The sequence below is a fragment of the Drosophila elegans genome, unplaced genomic scaffold (genome assembly GCF_018152505.1).
Source record: "Drosophila elegans isolate 14027-0461.03 unplaced genomic scaffold, ASM1815250v1 contig_153, whole genome shotgun sequence".
NCBI lineage: Eukaryota > Metazoa > Arthropoda > Insecta > Diptera > Drosophilidae > Drosophila > Drosophila elegans.
In genome coordinates, this window is record NW_024545518.1 from 199648 (window position 1) to 219098 (window position 19451).

Here is a 19451-nt window from a genome sequence, read left to right on the forward strand (position 1 = left end):
GGGTACCTAAAGAACTGGTTCCAGAAATCCTCTCACGAGCGCACGATAGTCCTTTCTCTTCTCACGGTGGCACACCCAAGACGATTGAGAGAGTAAGGCGATACTATTTTTGGCCTGGCCTTGTTCCAGAAGTAAAGGCTTATATAAATGCCTGCGAAGTGTGCAAAACCACTAAAGCTCCAAATTGTGTATTTCGACCGCCATTAGGAAAAGCGCCGGAAAGTCAGCGATTTTTCCAACGGTTGTTCATAGATTTCCTTGGACCTTATCCCAGACCCAGAAGTGGAAATATCGGTATATTTATCGTGCTCGACCATTTTTTCAAAATATGTCTTTCTCAAACAAACAACGGCTGACAATTTCACTCTTACGCTTTTCAGAAATTGGTGCAGCAATACGGCATTACGCATACGCTGACGGCCGTTCATTCGCCTCAGGCTAATGCGTCCGACCGCGTTAACCGCTCTGTAATTTCTGCAATTAGGGCTTATCTTCGACTAAAAGGACTGGGACGAGTATCTCCACAGAATATATTGCGCGTTGAGATCGTCCGTTCATGCTAGTTTGGGAACCTCTCCCTACTACATGGTCTTCGGACAACATATGATTACATCCGGTGGTACATATTCTTTGTTAAGAAAGTTAAATTTACTAGATGATCGTTCTTTGAAATTCAATCGTCAGGATTCATTTGAAATAGTTCGAGATAAAGCTTGCAAGTTAATGCAGGAAAAGCACGATATAAACGAGAAGCGATATAATCTTCGCTCTAGAGTTGTGTCTTTCGAAGAAGGGCAAGAGATTTACAGTCGAAATTTTAAACAAAGCTATTTTCAAACTGGCTACAACGCAAAATTCGGTCCTTACTTTGTGAAAGCGAGGGTTCGAAGAAAGTTAGGAAACTCTTATTACGAATTGGAAGATTTACAGGGTCGAATTATAGGTACCTATCATGCAAAAGATATTCGACAATAACGTGTCTTGAGTCGGTATCTGTCTAGTGTAACACTAGCCAGATTTTCCGGGGGGGCTTTGTAGCGGCGCCTGAAGAACGTTTGTTTGTTTTGGCTTGAAAACTGGTTCTTATTTTTGTATTTAGCGACCTTTGGAGAGTAGCCAGATGCCTAGCCAAATGTAGTGTCGGAAATTAGTGTTTAGCAAAAAAAATACTAATTAGTATTTTTGCGGGTGATGCCAGATAGTTCCACAATCAGCTGTTGCTGAGAAGCTTGTCCTAAGCCGAAATGGCGGATTTTTCAGCTGGCAGAAATTTCTGGAAAAGGCCGAAACCGACGTCGCATGATTTTTGAACTTCCTTCATAATTAAACCGGCGTGGCAGTCAGACGTGTGAAATTTATTCGTTCCCATTCGGCAAAGTGGTGAAAAAAAATATACACGCGGTACTTCGATGTTCTTGCAAAAGTGATTTTTCCCGCGAACAATTCAAGCAAAGAAGTAAGTTGTGTGGGTTTTCTCGCTAAATATTTTCAAGTGCTGAATTTTCGATTTCTTTTAAAAAGCTGAAATTTTACGTTTCCCGATACGGCCGCCAACGCCGCCACGGCATACCTGCACAAGCGCATGTGCAAGGGCCAATTAACTTTCGCCAATTTTCCGGGGAGCACCCACATCGGTTGGCAGTCCAAATCTGCCCTGTGGAGCACCCACGCTGCCCAGCGATTCGGATCCGCCCGGAGGAGCACCCCATTGACCGGCGATCTGCAGTCGCCCTGAGGAGCACCCGCCTTTGCCAAACCGCAGTGCCTTAGGGAGCACCCCAATTTTTTTAAGTGATCAGCAGGAGCAGGGAGCACTCTCTCATTTAACTTAACGAGGAATTTCCTCGGCCAGATAAGCAGATCGGCCCTAACCCAAATGCAAATTTAAAAAAAATGTAAAAACTACGCTTGGGCTCGATCTTAACCTTATTTGTAACCTAAAAAAAATCCAGCTCGCGAAAAATGTTCACGTGCATATCAGCCAACCACGTAAATCAAAAAAAAAAAAATTATTAGAAGAATGCGATTGAGTATTGAAGTGACAATAATTATGTTATAAAAAAAAAAAAATAAATTTAATTTAATTAAATTATTATAAGATTTAAATTAAGTTATGATTCATCTAGTGCGCGGTTAATTTACGGTTCCTATCTCCCTGCAAAAGATTTCTGAAATTCGTGTTGATTCAAAAAAAAAATTAATTAGAAAAAAAGAAATTAACCATGTCAAAGCAGAAATGCCTTGATTTCTTTTCCAGCCTGCCTGCGTCGGAAGATCGATCGCCCGCCGAGGAACCAGCTGTGTGAGTTGTTTTACCTTTATTTCGAATTATTGAAACTAAGATATTAGTGCCAATTAAATTCTCATAAACAAAAAAAATATATATATATATATCAATGCCGAAAATTTAAGAAAGACATTACTTCTAAAATTAACTATGAAAAAAAAAAATAGATGGACAAAAAGAAATGAATTTACACTGTAAATTTTTTTCTTTGAAAAAAAAAAATAATTTATTTTTAATAAAATTAAAAGTAATTAGTTAGCGAACCACTGATGAATGATGAATTAAGAATGAATATTAATAATCCAAAAAAAAAAAAATTATTGAATTTCTTTTGAACATAAAACTATTTTTCTAAAGATCATATTGTTTAATATACACAATACTTATTTTCAACTATTTTTTACTATACAAATTCGATTTTTCACTTTGCAATATATTTAAAAAAAAGCTATTTTTATTTTAATATACAGTGGAGTTTTATTGGTAATGTCTTAATAGTTAGATTCCCAAAATTGAACTGTTTTTACAATTGCATTATTCTTATAACTATGGCTTTTATCGGTGACAGCGACGCTAGCAGCGAAAGTGGACTTCGATCAGAAGATTTCGATTGGTCGAATTGGTGGCCTGATGGGTGGGTTGTCAGGCTGCATCTTTTGTTTATTAAATTATTATTGGTCAAAGCTTTTATGCTGATGAATGGGTTCTCATGCTGGACCCTTTGTTTAAAAGTTTACCACTTGTTTATGTCTGCAGTCGTCGGTAAAGGCGTGTGACATTTTTATAATAAGGGGACTGTTGATAACAAGCGTGGGAAATGTTTATGTCTAACGGGAAATGTTTATGTCTGATTAATTTGAATAACTCCTATAGTAGGCTCTGAAATGTGATGTTATGGGTATCTCGGGATATACAGGCTGGGTGTTAGGCTTGATGTCTGGAGTATTTGGTAATACGTCACTCGACCCTTCTTTAGAACATTCAACATCCTTGTTGAATCTAACAAAAATTTCTTTTTTGCTGGCTAGGCGCCTATAGGTAAATATGATGTAAGTAGTGATGGTTAAAACTATAATTATTAAAATTGTGAATACAATCCACTTGTAAACTGTTTCTTGCTTTTCTTGATTACTAATTGATTTCTTAATTTTTAATAATGGAATTGGTTCATATAATGTTACATTCGTGCTAGATAATATAATTTATATTCGTTTACAATTTTGGTAGTAGTAAATTTTATGTTTCTTATTTCTAAAGTGCATTGACTTAATTGTATTATGTTGTTTCCCTGTATCGTTTTGTTGAATATTTCACAATCTTGTTTAATTTGTGTTTTGCTTAAATTATAAGTTATAATGACGTTCGGTTCAATATATTTTATAGATTCATTTTCTGATATAAACGTGTGTTGACAATTCGCTAGTTGATTAGTAAGAATTTGAATTTGAATTTGAATCAGTGATTATAAATTTTTGGTCTAAACTTGGTGTGTTTTCTAAATAAAAAACAATGTTTTTATCAGTTACAAAATATTCAAAGTTATCATTTATGTCAATTTGTCTGCCTATATTATCTGGGTATTTTATAATTCTATATTTTTGGGTTTCCTTAAATGAAGTTGGTATATGAACTAAAATAAAAGTGTCTTTAGTTTGGCTACTTATTCAAGCTGAAGTTTTGATTGATAAGAGTTTTTCTTCGTCTATGTTATCCAACTCTTCATGTTTCAATATTTTAGGATTGAATATTCCTATTCTTGTTAATTGTAATCCCATTTGTAAATCTTCAATATACTCATGGAAAATGTTTAATGAATATCTAAAAATTTGTAATGCATCTATTTCTTCATCTTTCACAAGTCTTTTTATGTCTTCGGATTGTTTATTTATTACTGTAACTATTTCATTGAAATCTTTATTTTCAATTACTTGATATTGTAAATTTTATAATTTATCTTTTAGCTCTTTTTTATCGCCTTCTGTTAATGTTCCAAATAAGTATTTATAAGCAGTTCCTACAATATTAATTAATCCTCGTTTTTGTCTTTGTGTAGAAATAATTCCCTTGATTTCATGTTTTAGTTGTTTTAGTGCTAAGCAATATCTGGTACGTAATTAAAGTTGTTTTCGTATTTCATAAAGTCCTGGTATGTTTCTAGTATTTTTGTTTGATTAATCTGTATCATATGATGTTCGTAACTTAAAGGTATTTTTACAATCCCTGTGTTCAGAAGTAAATAACCGTTATTTGAAGTGATAGGTGTAATACTAATTTGTTGAGCTGTTGTCGATGTTACATTCGTCCACGTCATTATCAAGATCATTTTCAAGATCAGAGTCAGTATTGTCAGATTCCCTGGAATGATTAGAGAGATTATGCGCTTTAGCTTTTTTAAATTCACTTATATGTTTTATTACTTTATGACCCCTATTAGTTTCTTGCCAATGCTTTTCGTCTTTCTGTTCTAATGCTCCTGTCTTTTTGAATGGATTTACTAATTTCGCTTTACGTTTCATATATTTTTCAACTTTGGTATATCTAAGATCTACTTCATGTTCCTCACGATTTTTATTAATTTTATCTATTTTATGTTCTTTTTGTTTTTGCATATTTTTACTCGGTTCCATACCATAAAGAAAGATTTGAGCAGGGGTTTTACTAGTGGCATCATGGGTTATTTCGTGATTATAGACATACGTTGCCTTTTCTATATGCATTAATTTGTCTTCAGCATCTGAGAGTGTATTTATGATTCTAAGTTTTTCGTTAATCGTTTTATGAACCCTTTCTATGTCAGCTATACCGTTTTTACTACTAGTGATTTCAATATTAATATTTTCTTTCTGTAGCCAGTTTTGTAAAGATTTCGATACTAGGCCGGGACCTTGATCCATTTTAATAGTTTTCGGTTTACCTATCATACTAAAAATTTCGAGTAATGCTTTTTTACTTTCAATCCAGTCTGTGGTTTTTGTTTCTATAATAGAAATGAATTTTGTATGAATGTCAATACATGTCAAAAATGTACGTTGGTCAATAAAATAATAGTCAATAACATATTTATCACGAATATTTTGAATTTCAGGAGTCTTTTCAAAAGGGAGTGCAACTTTTCTGTGCTCTGCTTTGCATAAATTACAGGCCTCGCATTTATTATAATGTTTTGAATAAGTTTTTGTGCGTCTGGGAAATAATATTTAGTTTTAAAATCGTCATACGTCTTTTTAATGCCTTGGTGTATCGTCTTTTCGTGTATTTCTAATATTTTTTCGTGGAAGTCTGCATATGTGGACAAGTTGGTAAGTATTACTGAAGTTTTCATTAATTTTGTACCAGTGTTTGGTTTAATTAAATCCATATAGGCTCGTTGAAAGATAGCAAAATCTTCGTCATTATTAATGAACATAACAAAATTGTGACCACATATGAATTTTATAATTATATCTTTTTCTAAACGGTCAGTCATGTCACTGTGATAGCCTGATTCCATTGCCGCATTAGTGGACTTTTTAAATGTGCCTGATTCCATTGGCGCATTAGCATTTAGTTAATGCTACTCCGACATGTGAGTGGCACGAACAGCTGATCTGGGCTTGTTTACTTTTGAATTTTGGCAAATACAAAAGAAATTAATTAAAATTAATGAACATGAGTGAGTTTACTAAACTCTGTAATGCCCAGCAGGACATCTACATTGCGACCGAGACATTTGCCATCTTGGACGACAAAGAAGAGAAGCTGATTGCGTTGTTATGACGGGTTTGCAATGGAGGCCACCACAGTTTCTAAAAAAGGCAAGGATCCCCGTATATGTGGGAGTAATTTTATGCCAGAGATCCAGCAGTAATGCATTGTGGTACTGCGAGCAAAATTTGCAGCGTGCGCTCTAGGTTTCAGTCATTTTTATACGGAATAGATTTCATATTCAAAACACATCAAAACTTGCGCCAACATTGCTTATAGAAAACAGCTGTTGTAGTGGTGGCACGAACAAAATATCGTTAAACATTGGTATTTTCCAGTATTTTTTCTAAAAACTTTCGGGGCGAATGGTTTTTAATCGCATTTAAAAATCGCATTTATTTTAAATGCGGCATTTAGCCTTATGGGATTCCCTGAGTAAATAAATGCGCATTTGGCTAAATGCGTTTTAATGCGGCAATGGAATCAGGCTATAAATTATTTTGTTAATAGTTTTGTTAAAGTAGTGAGTGTCTTTATTTCCTTTTTCAAATATTAGTTGGTGATTAAAAACGTTAATAGATCGTTCAGTGATCTGTATGCAATTTCCATTATCTTCTTGTGCACTATGCACTGTTGCTGCAGTAGTTTCTAATTCATCATCATTTTGAAAAACTTCTTCAAATTTTTTATCTTTAGTTTCCTTTTTTGTAATTCTTGATAAAGCATCTGCTACGTCATTCTCTTTTCCTTTAATGTATTTTATTTCATAATCAAACTCTCTAAGTTTAATTTTCCAACGTTGTAACTTCATATTAGGTTCTTTTATATTATGTAACCAAACAAGTGGTTTATAGTCTGAGCATATTTTAAAACTTCTTCCAAAAAGATAAGGGCGGAAATATTTGGTTGCCCATACTATAGCTAGTAATTCCTTTTCAATAGCTGCGTAATTTAACTCATGTTCATTTAAAGTTCTACTGGCGAAACAAATAGGCTTACCTTCTTGTGATAAAACAGCACCTAATGCATAATTGCTTGCATCTGTAGTTAAATCAAACTTTTTTTCGAAGTCTGAATATGTGAGAATTGGGTCGTTACTTATTAGAGTTTTTAATTTTTCAAATGCTTCGTTATAAGTGGGATCTTTAACATTTATTTTGGCTCCTTTCTTTAAACAAAGTGTCATTGGTTTTGCGATTTTTGCGAAGTCTTTTATGAATTTGCGATAAAATCCGCAAAGGCCTAAAAATGATTTTATTTGTTTCGGAGAGTTTGGAATTTTAAAATCTTGAATAGCTTGAATCTTATTTGGATTTGCTTTGATTCCTTCAGTTGTAATTATTTGTCCTAGAAATTCAGTTTCTCGTTTCATAAACTCACATTTATCTAATTGCAGTTTAAAATTTGATCTGCGAAGACGTTCGAATACTTTTCTAAGAGACTGGATATGCTCTTGCAAAGAGGTTGAAAATATGACAATATCGTCCAAATACACAAGACAATGGGTACCTATATATATTCGTCATCGTTTGTTATACTTGAAAAAGTTTGATTACGTTCCTCTGTTATATTTATCATTGGGAATTCGTAATTATTTAGAATAATAGTGTTTCTCATGAAATCAATTTTGGCTGAGGTTTCTTTTAGAATTTTTCTTCCTATAAGAATATCATAATGATTTGAAAAGTTTTTTAAAAAAAATGTTTGCTTGGATGAAAATAATTTTGGGATGCTAAATTCGATATATTTTTCTAAAGTTACAGATTCTCCTATCGTTTGGACTTTTGTCAAAATATTTTTAGTTGGATGTTTCAAAAAGTTTTCGTTTATCAAATTTATGCTTGAGCCTGTGTCAATAAGACAGAGGCATAGTTTGTTATCAATTTTAATTTTTATTGCGATGGTGTTTCTTCCGAGGCTGTTGTCTGAAAATTTTCACTTGTGTCCATTGGCTCAGTTCTACGTTGTTGACCTGAGTCTGAGGTTCGGGCACGTTTTTGGGGAATATTAGTACTTTGAGTAGTCTGGGCATTTTGTACTTGATTATTTTGAAAAGATCTAGGATAATATTGATGCCAGAAGAATTATTATTATAACTGCTATTATTACCCCAGTTCCTATTTGAGTCGAACTTGTTCTGTCTCTGTTGATTGTTGTTATATCTATTTTGGTAGTTATTATTTTGGATTCTTTCTCCTTGACTATTATCTGACTGATTATTTGGGTTAAAGTTTCTTGCTGATCTAAAATATGGATATTCGTCGTCATCATTAGAGTTTTGCGATGTATATGGGCGGGTATTTAAAGGTTTATCTACAAACAATCCTACAGCTTGGGCAGCTTGTTTTAATTTGAGAGGAGTTGATATGTCAAATTTGCTCAACGTAATATATGTTTGAACTGGCAATTTTTCGCGAATCACTTCAGCTAATGTATCATTCAAAGTTCTTGAAACTAAAACCGTGTTTGATGGATTGTTATCTAAGCTGAGTTTACAACATATTCTACTTGTTTGTTCTTCTAATTCTTCAACAAATCTACGTAAATTATTTTTATATTTAGTCTCACGTAATTCCATAATCATCCGATGTGGAGGTGTTGCGCTGTTGTATTCGCTGATAAGTAAAGTCCTTAATTCCTTTCAGTCCTGTGGTATATTTCTCATCAACAATGTTCGGGCTCGTCCTATTAGAAGGTTTCGGATGGCTGCTTGTATAATTTGATGTTGGGCTTCTGATGTTGTCGGATAATGGTAAACTAGTTCGTCAACTTCCTTTATGAAGAGAGCCAAGTAGAGTGGGTCTCCATTAAATTTGTTTATCTGCTTAAGTTGCAGAAGAAAATGGTTCGTGCCCACGTCTGTAAGAATTTGTGTTGCTTTTGCGGCTGTGGCTGCGGCTGATGTTGATGTTGATGTTGATGGCATTTCCATTTTTACAGTTTATATTTTATTTTTTTTTTTTTTTAATTTTTTTGTTTTCACGAAGTGATTTTTTGAAGTCCTTTTTAGGTAGTCACTCGCGAGGATATAACTTGGCTGCGCCAATTAGATTTTTCACTTTGCACTATATTAAAAAAAATCGATTTTTATTTTAATATACAGTGGAGTTTTATTGGTAATGTCTTAATAGTTAGATTCCCAAAATTGAACTGTTTTTACAATTGCATTATTCTTATAACTATGGCTTTTATCGGTGACAGCGACGCTAGCAGCGAAAGTGGACTTCGATCAGAAGATTTCGATTGGTCGAATTGGTGGCCTGATGGGTGGTTTGTCAGGCTGCATCTTTTGTTTATTAAATTTGTATTGGATTGTTTATGCTGATGAATGGGTTCTCATGCTGGACCCTTTGTTTAAAAGTTTACCTCTTGTTTATGTCTGCTGTCGTCGGTAAAGGCGTGTGAAATGTTTATAATAAGGGGACTGTTGATAACAGGCGTGGGATGTGTTTATCTCTAACGGGAAATGTTTATTTCTGATTAATTTGAATAACTCCTATAGTAGGCTCTGAAATGTTATGTTTGACAAATGAATTAATGGGTATCTCGGGATATACAGGTTGAGTGTTATGTTTGACAAATGAAGTAATGGGTATCTCGGGATATACACTGCTGGGTGTTAGGCTTGATGTCTGGAGTATTTGGTAATACGTCACTTACATATGTACTTTACATTAATAATTATATACACCTGTGAAGCTCAGTATTTACCCATGAGGTTTAACGCTTATTATGTTTTATCTTTTCTCGCCGAAATTGTTTTCTCGTTTGTAAATTATCTATGAAAGATTAAATATGTTCTTAGCAATTAAATAATTATTAAAATTAAAGCTTAAAGAAATCTAAATAACTGAACTCAGCTGATGTCTCTGCGTTCGTGGGGTGTACAAGAGATCACCAGAGTCATGCTCTAGCGGCAGGTGGTCATAGGTAAGGTGGGCAATATGCGAGCCAAATTACATCTACGGCGTCGCAAACAACAAATATCTCCCTCTTTCGTTTACACTGTCCCCTTTAATTAATTTCTCAAAACTCTGCTTTTCTAAATTATTCATCTTTTCTTCCGGTTAAGTATCTAGCTTTTGATATTGTCGCATGCACGCTCAATTCTGATTTTATTAATAGTAATACGTAGACAGTGTCAAGATCTGTACGAGCAAGACCTCCACCCCCCAAGCCGACGAGCTAGAGCCGGAATATTTAGCGTGCCCAGCCAATACAGATCCTTGAAAACATTAAAGTACTTTGCGCTTTAGTCGAACGTTACACGCTACAGTTATAATTAATTATTATTAATAAGAAAAGTGGCGCCCAAACGTGTAGACCTTAATGAATACAGTTTAATTCATTGAGACTTACAGATGCATAAATTTAACAATCTTTAACATTTTTCTTTACTCTTTTTAAAATTTTTCCTAAATTTTTAATTATTCCTGGAAAACAGTTCGAGTGACTATTAGTATTTCTGACTGTCCGAAAATTATAAATTAACGAGAGAATTTTTTTTCTATAAATAGCAGAAAGGACAAGGTGTCTTGATTTGAGGAAAACAGAGGCATAAGCCAGAACTAGGTAGATTTTCTGTCCCGGAATCAAATACCGAGTCATTGAGCTAATCACCCTTATGAAATTAAATTAGTATATATACTTCTGTATACGGAAAATATTGGCATTACTCACGAGCAGTGCCATATCCAGAAAGATGTTATGAACAACATTTTTTTCCCCTTCTTGGGACTAGAGGATTTATGTTCTTTTAATCCGGAGTTGGAGTACAAGCGAGTATGTTCTAGAACAATCCGCTGACCAAGTCCATATAAAGTATAAAACCTCTTTCCTTTCTTCGTCTTTTTTTTTCTAATTTCTGAGAAATTTTATAAAAATATAGATACGCTTCGTCACAGAGCATCAAGCCAAGAGTTCAGTAAATATTTCCTTATTACGTTATTTCGATTTTTTTCCGTTTGTTTCAAGATTTAAAATTTTGCTTAACTATTATCGTATCTCTTTTATCTTATAACTCAAACTACTATCGTACCGCTGATATTTTATCACTGAAACTACTCTCGTACCGCTGATATTTTTGAGAAAAATATTATCTTACCGTTTATATACAGTTGATTTGATAAAACTATTTTTTTATCGTCCGTGTGCATGATGGGGATAGACCGATCTCCGGAAAGGGTTGCCGAAAGGGGCGCAAACATCGTCTGTCCGATATGCAAGGTCGAAGTATACCTAGTAGAGATTTGCCTTACATCATGTCAACATGAATTTCACAAGCGATGCATAGAAGCGCATTGGAAGAAAAGTGCACTGTGTCCGGTGTGCAAAGCTTCCTGTAGGCCATCTCCCCCAAAGAGTGGGGATAGTCGACAAACTCGTAGCCAATCGAAGAACCGTCAGCCCGCAGATAACGCGGACAAACAAGTATCAGATGATATAGCTTCTTCGTCAGGATACAATTAAAAAACCATTAATAGCGGTGATACTATTCCAAGTGCTATTACTACAAATGCCATCACTTTACTAGCCATGGAGCGACGATTACTTGCTACACTTACCGAAAGTATGGCCAGTTCAATTCAAAAGTCCGTTCCTGAAGCTATGTCAAGGATAATGTCTGATCAAGGTGCTAATAGAACCCCAAGCGAGCAGAGTCAACCGTTCAATTCTCAACAGTTCGGAAGTGGTTTCAATAGGATCGATACAAGAGAAGATACCGGGGTGAATTCTAGGCAAGAGATTTTAGCTCCGTGTTCTCCTGCGTCGCTACGAAGTGCCGATGCAGATTTATTAAATCGACCAGATAAAGTAGTTCATATTTTGAACGGCTGGAAAATAAAATTTTCCGGTGTAGGAGGGTCAGCGGACAATTTTATGTACCGCGTTGAAGCATTAACTAAGGAGACGTTAGGCAATAATTTCACTGTACTTTGTAGGAATGCTAGCATTCTTTTCGAAGGGAAAGCTAATGAATTCTATTGGCGGTATCACAAAGCTTATGTTGAAGTCCGATGGGATAGCTTTTGTTCAGCCTGGCGTCTACAGTTTCGACCGAGTAGGGATGATGGTGGTCTAGAGGAGTTGATTAGGAACACCAAACAAAAGTCAAACGAAACTTTTGATAGTTTCTATGACACCATTCCAAGTCTAATTGATCAATTAGAACAGCCTTGGATGCCTCACAAGCTCATTCGGGTTCTCCGAAACAATCTTCGTCCCGAAATTAGACATGCAATTTTGAATATCGACATTCAATCAGTTTCAGAACTGAGGGAGATTTGTCGCGGGCGTGAAGCGTTTTTGTCTGAAATTAGACGTTGTCAGGGTTATTTCAAATCTTCCCCTTTCAAACGTGAAGTCTCGAAATTTAGTCCAGAACAGGAGATGCCTCCAGATTCGGAATCCGATAAAGAAGCCGATATCGAAGCCTTTTCCTTGTTGTGCTGGAATTGCCGCAAGGAAGGTCACAGGTATCAGGACTGTGTACCCGAAAGAAGAGTTTTTTGTTACGGATGCGGAGCTGTCAACACATACAAAACAAGTTGTAACAAGTGTTCAAAAAACTACAGAGCGGGCGGGTCGATGCCGCCATAACGCCAAGCTACAGTTGCACCAACATTTTTCCCTGACGTACAAATATCCCCAGACTGTCCTTTGCGTCATAGCAAAATTCCAATATTAGGAAAAATTGATGTCCCGGATGTAAATAATGAACAAAAATTAGAAAAGCGAAAAACGCGAAGTTCCGTCCGAATGAAATCATTTTGGCAAGAGGTCAAAACGTGTAAAGCCGGACTGGAATATATTAACTATCTACCTGCAGGACCAAAAGATCCTCGACCCTTTTTAACAATTCGCATGTTCGATCGTACCGTTTACGGACTGTTAGACTCTGGCGCATCGATAAGTTGTGTCGGTGGAAACCTAGCCAGTGACATAATTAACAGTAAAGAATTTAAGTCGATAAAAGGCATCGCTACAACTGCTGATAGAACATCTCAGCAGATAGTTGGTCATTTAAAAGTTGTTGTAGAATACAACGACGTTAAAATACCTTTAAAAATCTACGTGGTACCTTCGCTGAAGCAAAATTTGTATTTAGGCATAGATTTCTGGAAACTTTACGATTTGCTTCCGAAATGCATTAATATATCATCACTAGAATCCGATCCCGACCGTAAGGTTAATGCTGATCTGCATAACTTATCCGAGTTTGACAAAGCCAAATTAACGAACGTCATTAATTGTTTTCCGTCTTTCACTCAAGAAGGTCTCGGCAAGACCAACTTGATAACGCACTCAATCGATGTCGGTACGGCTAAACCGATAAAACAACGACACTTTCCTGTCTCATCCGCAGTTGAAAAGGCCTGAATGCCGAGATTGACAAAATGTTACAATTGGGTGTGATAGAGGAGTCCGAAAGTTCGTGGTCTTCTCCTATTGTAATGGTGACGAAACCCGGAAAAGTTAGGATTTGTCTCGATTGCCGAAAGGTAAACAGTTTTACGGAAAAGGATGCCTACCCTCTTCCCCAGATAGCGGGAATTTTAAGTCGTTTGCCTAAGGCGGAATTCATATCCAGCCTTGACCTTAAGGATGCCTATTGGCAGGTTCCTTTAGGTTTCATCACGAGGCAAAACGGCTTTCACTGTCCCTGGTAGACCGCTTTACCAGTTTAAGGTTATGCCTTTTGGGCTGTGCAATGCCACTAGTACAATGTCCCGTTTAATGGACAAGGTTGTGCCAGCTCATCTCAGAAATGAGGTGTTCATTTACCTTGACGATTTATTGGTAGTTTCTTCCAGCTTTGAGAGACATCTTGAAGTTCTCAGAGAAATCGCGCTGCAGATAAAGCGTGCAGGTTTGACGATCAATATTGGCAAAGTCACTTCTGTATGCTACGTGTGCGATATCTAGGTCATATAATCGGCGATGGTGGAATACGCACCGACCCAGAAAAGGTGACCGCAAATACTAATTTTCCGTTACCGAAGACATTACGCAGTCTACGAAGTTTTATGTGTTTGTGTGGGTGGTATCGTAAGTTTGTTCTTAATTTCGCTTCACTCTCAGCTCCTTTAACAGACTTAATGACCACAAAACGAAGGTTTAGTTTAACCGACGAGGCCATAAAAGCTTTCGAAGGCTTAAAACTATCACACAGCCAGGCTCCAGTCTTATGCAGCCCCGACTTTACAAAGCCGTTCGCGATACATTGCGACGCTGTCGGAAGAAGGAGACGAACGGCCTTTTGCTTTCTTTTCAAAGAAGCAGCGTAATTATACTGTCACCGAGCAAGAATGCCTAGCGGCGATAGCAGCTCTTAAGAATTTTAGGGCGTATGTGGAGGGACATAAATTTAAAATCATAACAGATCATGCCTCATTGAAGTGGCTAATGTCAAATCACGACCTAAATTCACGACTAGCTCGATGGGCTTTAGCTTTACAAAGATTCATATCTTTCACAATTGAACATCGAAAGGGTTCTCTAAATATTGTTCCCGACTTACTTTCCCGTGTTAACGAAGACGTGGTAGCCGCTATAGACTTACGCGAAGGATTTTTAGTGGACATGAAATCAGAGCATTTCCAATCAGCTGAGTATGTTTCTCTTGTAGAAAAGGTAAAAGCCAATCAAGAAAATTTTCCTGATCTTAAGTCTGACAGTGGTTGGTGTTTATCGGAAAGCCGAACATTTAACGGGAGAGCAAGTTCATGATGAGTATGCCTGGAAGCTCTGGATACCTAAAGAACTGGTTCCAGAAATCCTCTCGCGAGCTCACGATTGTCCTTTATCTTCTCACGGTGGCATACACAAGACGATTGAGAGAGTAAGGCGATACTATTTTTGGCCTGACCTTGTTCTAGATGTAAAGGCTTATATAAATGCCTGCGAAGTGTGCAAAACCACTAAAGCTCCAAATTGTGTATTGCGACCGCCATTAGGAAAAAGATTTCCTTGGACCTTATCCCAGATCCAGAAGTGGAAATATCGGTATATTTATCGTGCTCGACAATTTTTCAAAATATGTCTTTCTCAAACCCGTAAGGAAAATAGATACAAGTGCAGTTATAAAATATCTAGAAGGGGAGTTGTTTATGGCATATGGGACTCCTGAAACAGTGGTGTCCGACAACAGCTCACAATTTCGCTCTTACGCTTTTCAGAAATTGGTGCAGCAGTACGGCATTACGCATACGCTGACGGCCGTTCATTCGCCTCAGGCTAATGCGTCCGAGCGCGTTAACCGCTCTGTAATTTCTGCAATTAGGGCTTATCTTCGACCTGACCAAAATGACTGGGACGAGTATCTCCACAGAATATATTGCGCGTTGAGATCGTCCGTTCATGCTAGTTGGGGAACCTCTCCCTACTACATGGTCTTCGGACAACATATGATTACATCCGGTGGTACATATTCTTTGTTAAGAAAGTTAAATTTACTAGATGATCGTTCTTTGAAATTCAATCGTCAGGATTCATTTGAAATAGTTCGAGATAAAGCTTGCAAGTTAATGCAGGAAAAGCACGATATAAACGAGAAGCGATATAATCCTCGCTCTAGAGTTGTGTCTTTCGAAGAAGGGCAAGAGATTTACAGTCGAAATTTTAAACAAAGCTGTTTTCAAACTGGCTACAACGCAAAATTCGGTCCTTCCTTTGCGAAAGCGAGGGTTCGAAGAAAGTTAGGAAACTCTTATTACGAATTGGAAGATTTACAGGGTCGAATTATAGGTACCTGTCATGCAAAAGATATTCGACAATAACGTGTCTTGAGTCGGTATCTGTCTAGTGTAACCCTAGCCAGATTTTCCGGGGGGGCTTTGTAGCGGCATGTGTTAACGTAAATCAAAAAAAAATTATTAGAAGAATGCGATTGAGTATTGAGGTGACAATAATTATGTTATAAAAAAAAAATTAATTTAATAAAATAATTATAAGATTTAAATTAAGTTTGTGACGCTCAGGAGCGCACAAAGTAGATATAATAACATAAGCTATAGATAGTCGTTAAGTAGGCGAGAAGCCAAAGTAGTTATAAGTTCAATACCATACAAAGGCAAGCCGAAATAATTATAAGTTCAGAGGCAGGAAGCCAAAATAAATTTAAGTTAAATGAAAATATTCAAATTTAAATATCCGGGCGGGCGTGAGTGAGCAAACTTCTCTGGGAGTTAACTGCGGAGTCTTTTTTCGGGATCTAGGGTCTAGTACCCCGTCCACCCAATACATTGTAGTTAGTTGGATACCTGGATACCGTTGAGCTACCTCAGCAAAGCAGGATCGTTACAAGTTATGATTCATCTAGTGCGCGTTTAATTTACGGTTCCTATCTCCCTGCAAAAGTTTTCTTAAAATCGTGTTGATTCAAAAAAAAAAATTAATTAGAAAAATGGTTTTTGAGTGCACAAATAATATAATACATATTATATTATATTATTTTATTATATAAAATAATAACCATGTCAAAGCAGAAATGCCTTGATTTCTTTTCCAGCCTGCCTGCGTCGGAAGATCGATCGCCCGCCGAGGAACCAGTTGTTTTACCTTAAAAAAACTAATTAAAACTTATTAAAACTAAGATATTAGTGCCAATTAAATTCTTATAAACAAAAAAAAATATATATATATATATATATCAATGCCGAAAATTTAAGAAAGCCATTACTTCTAAAATTAACTATGAAAAAAAAAAATTAGTTTACACTGGAAAAAAAAAAAATTTTTTTTTTAATAAATTAAAAGTAATTAATTAGCGAATCACTGATGAATGATGAATTAAGAATGAATATTAATAATCCTAAAAGAACAAATTATTGAATTTCCTTTGAACATAAAACTATTTTTCTAAAGATCATATTGTTTAATATACACAATACTTATTTTCAACTATTTTTACTATACATATGTATTTTACATTAATAATTATACACCTGTGTAGCCCAGTATTTACCCATGAGGTTTAACGCTTATTATGTTTTATCTTTTCTCGCCGAAATTTTTTTCTCGTTTGTAAATTATCTAAGAAAGGTTAAATGTGTTCTTAGCAATTGAAATAATTATTAAAATGAATGCTTAAAGAAAACTAAATAACTGAACTCAGCTGATGTCTCTGCGGTCGTAGGGTGTACAAGGGATCACCACAGTCATGCTCTAGCGGCAGGTGGTCATAGGTAGGGTGGGCAATATGCGAGCCAAATTACATCTAAGGCGTCGCAAACAACAAATTTCTCTCTCTTTCGTTTACACTGTCCCCTTTCATTAATTTCTCAAAACTCTGCTTTTCTAAACCATGCATCTTTTCTTCCGGTTAAGTATCTAGCTTTTGATATTGTCGCATGCACGCTCAATTCTGATTTTATTAATAGTAATACGTAGACAGTGGCAAGATCTGTACTGAGCAAGACCTCCACCCCCCAAGCCGACGAGCTAGAGCCGGAATATTTAGCGTGCCCAGCCAATACAGATCCTTGAAAACATTAAAGTACTTAGCGCTTTAGTCGAACGTTACACGCTACAGTTATAATTAATTATTATTAATAAGAAAAGTGGCGCCCAAACGTGTAGACCTTAATGAATACAGTTTAATTCATTGAGACTTACAGATGCATAAATTTAACAATCTTTTAACATTTTTCTTTACTCTTTTTAAAATTTTGTCCTAAATTTTTAATTATTCCTGGAAAACAGTTCGAGTGACTATTAGTATTTCTGACTGTCCGAAAATTATAAATTAACGAGAGAATTTTTTTTTCTATAAATAGCAGAAAGGACAAGGTGTCTTGATTTGAGGAAAACAGAGGCATAAGCCAGAACTAGGTAGATTTTCTGTCCCGGAATCAAATACCGAGTCATTGAGCTAATCACCCTTATGAAATTAAATTAGTACATATACTTCTCTATACGGAAAATATTGGCATTACTCACGAGCAGTGCCATATCCAGAAAGATGTTATAAACAAAATTTTTTTTCCCTTCTTGAGACTAGAGGATTTATATTCTTTTAATCCGGAGTTGGAGTACAAGCGAGTATGTTCTAGAACAATCCGCTGACCAAGTCCATATAAAGTATAAAACCTCTTTCCTTTCTTCGTCTTTTTTTTTCTAATTTCTGAGAAATCAAGAAGAGTTCAGTTAATATTTCCTTATTACGTTATTTCGATTTTTTTCCGTTTGTTTCAAAGATTTAAAATTTTGCTTAACTATTATAGTATCTCTTTTATCTTATACCTCAAACTACTATCGTACCGCTGATATTTTATCACTGAAACTACTCTCGTACCGCTGATATTTTTGAGGAAAATATTATTTTACCGTTTATATACAGTTTATTTGCTAAACCTATTTTTTTATCGTCCGTGTTCATGATGGGGATAGACCGATCTCCGGAAACGGTTGCCGAAAGGGGCGCAAACATCGTCTGTCCGATATGCAAGGCCAAAGTATACCTAATAGAGGTTTGCCTTACATCATGTCAACATGAATTTCACAAGCGATGCATAGAAGCGCATTGGAAGAAAAGTGCTCTGTGTCCGGTGTGCAAAACTTCCTGTAGGCCATCTCTCCCAAAGAGTGGGGATAGCCGACAAACTCGTAGCCACTCGAAGAACCGTCAGCCCGCAGATAACGCGGACAAACAAGTATCAGATGATATAGCTTCTTCGTCAGGATACAATTCAAATACCATTAATAGCGGTGATACTATTCCAAGTGCTATTACTACAAATGCCATCACTTTACTAGCCATGGAGCGACGATTTCTAGCTACACTTACGGAAAGTATGGCCAGTTCAATTCAAAAGTCCGTTCCTGAAGCTATGTCAAGGATAATGTCTGATCAAGGTGCTAATAGAACCCCAAGCAAGCTGAGTCAACCGTTCAATTCTCAACAGTTCGGAAGTGGTTTCAATAGGATCGATACAAGAGAAGATACCGGGGTGAATTCTAGGCAAGAGATTTTAGCTCCGTGTTCTCCTGCGTCGCTACGAAGTGCCGATGCAGATTTATTAAATCGACCAGATAAAGTAGTTCATATTTTGAACGGCTGGAAAATTAACTAAGCATTAACTAAGGAGACGTTAGGCAATAATTTCACTGTACTTTGTAGGAATGCTAGCGTTCTTTTCGAAGGGAAAGCTAATGAATTCTATTGGCGGTATCACAAAGCTTATGTTGAAGTCCGATGGGATAGCTTTTGTTCAGCCTGGCGTCTACAGTTTCGACCGAGTAGGGATGATGGTGGTCTAGAGGAGTTGATTAGGAACACCAAACAAAAGTCCAACAACTTTTGATAGTTTCTATGACACCATTTCAAGTCTAATTGATCAATTAGAACAGCCTTGGATGCCTCACAAGCTCATTCGGGTTCTCCGAAACAATCTTCGTCCCGAAATTAGACATGCAATTTTGAATATCGACATTCAATCAGTTTCAGAATTGAGGGAGATTTGTCGCGGGCGTGAAGCGT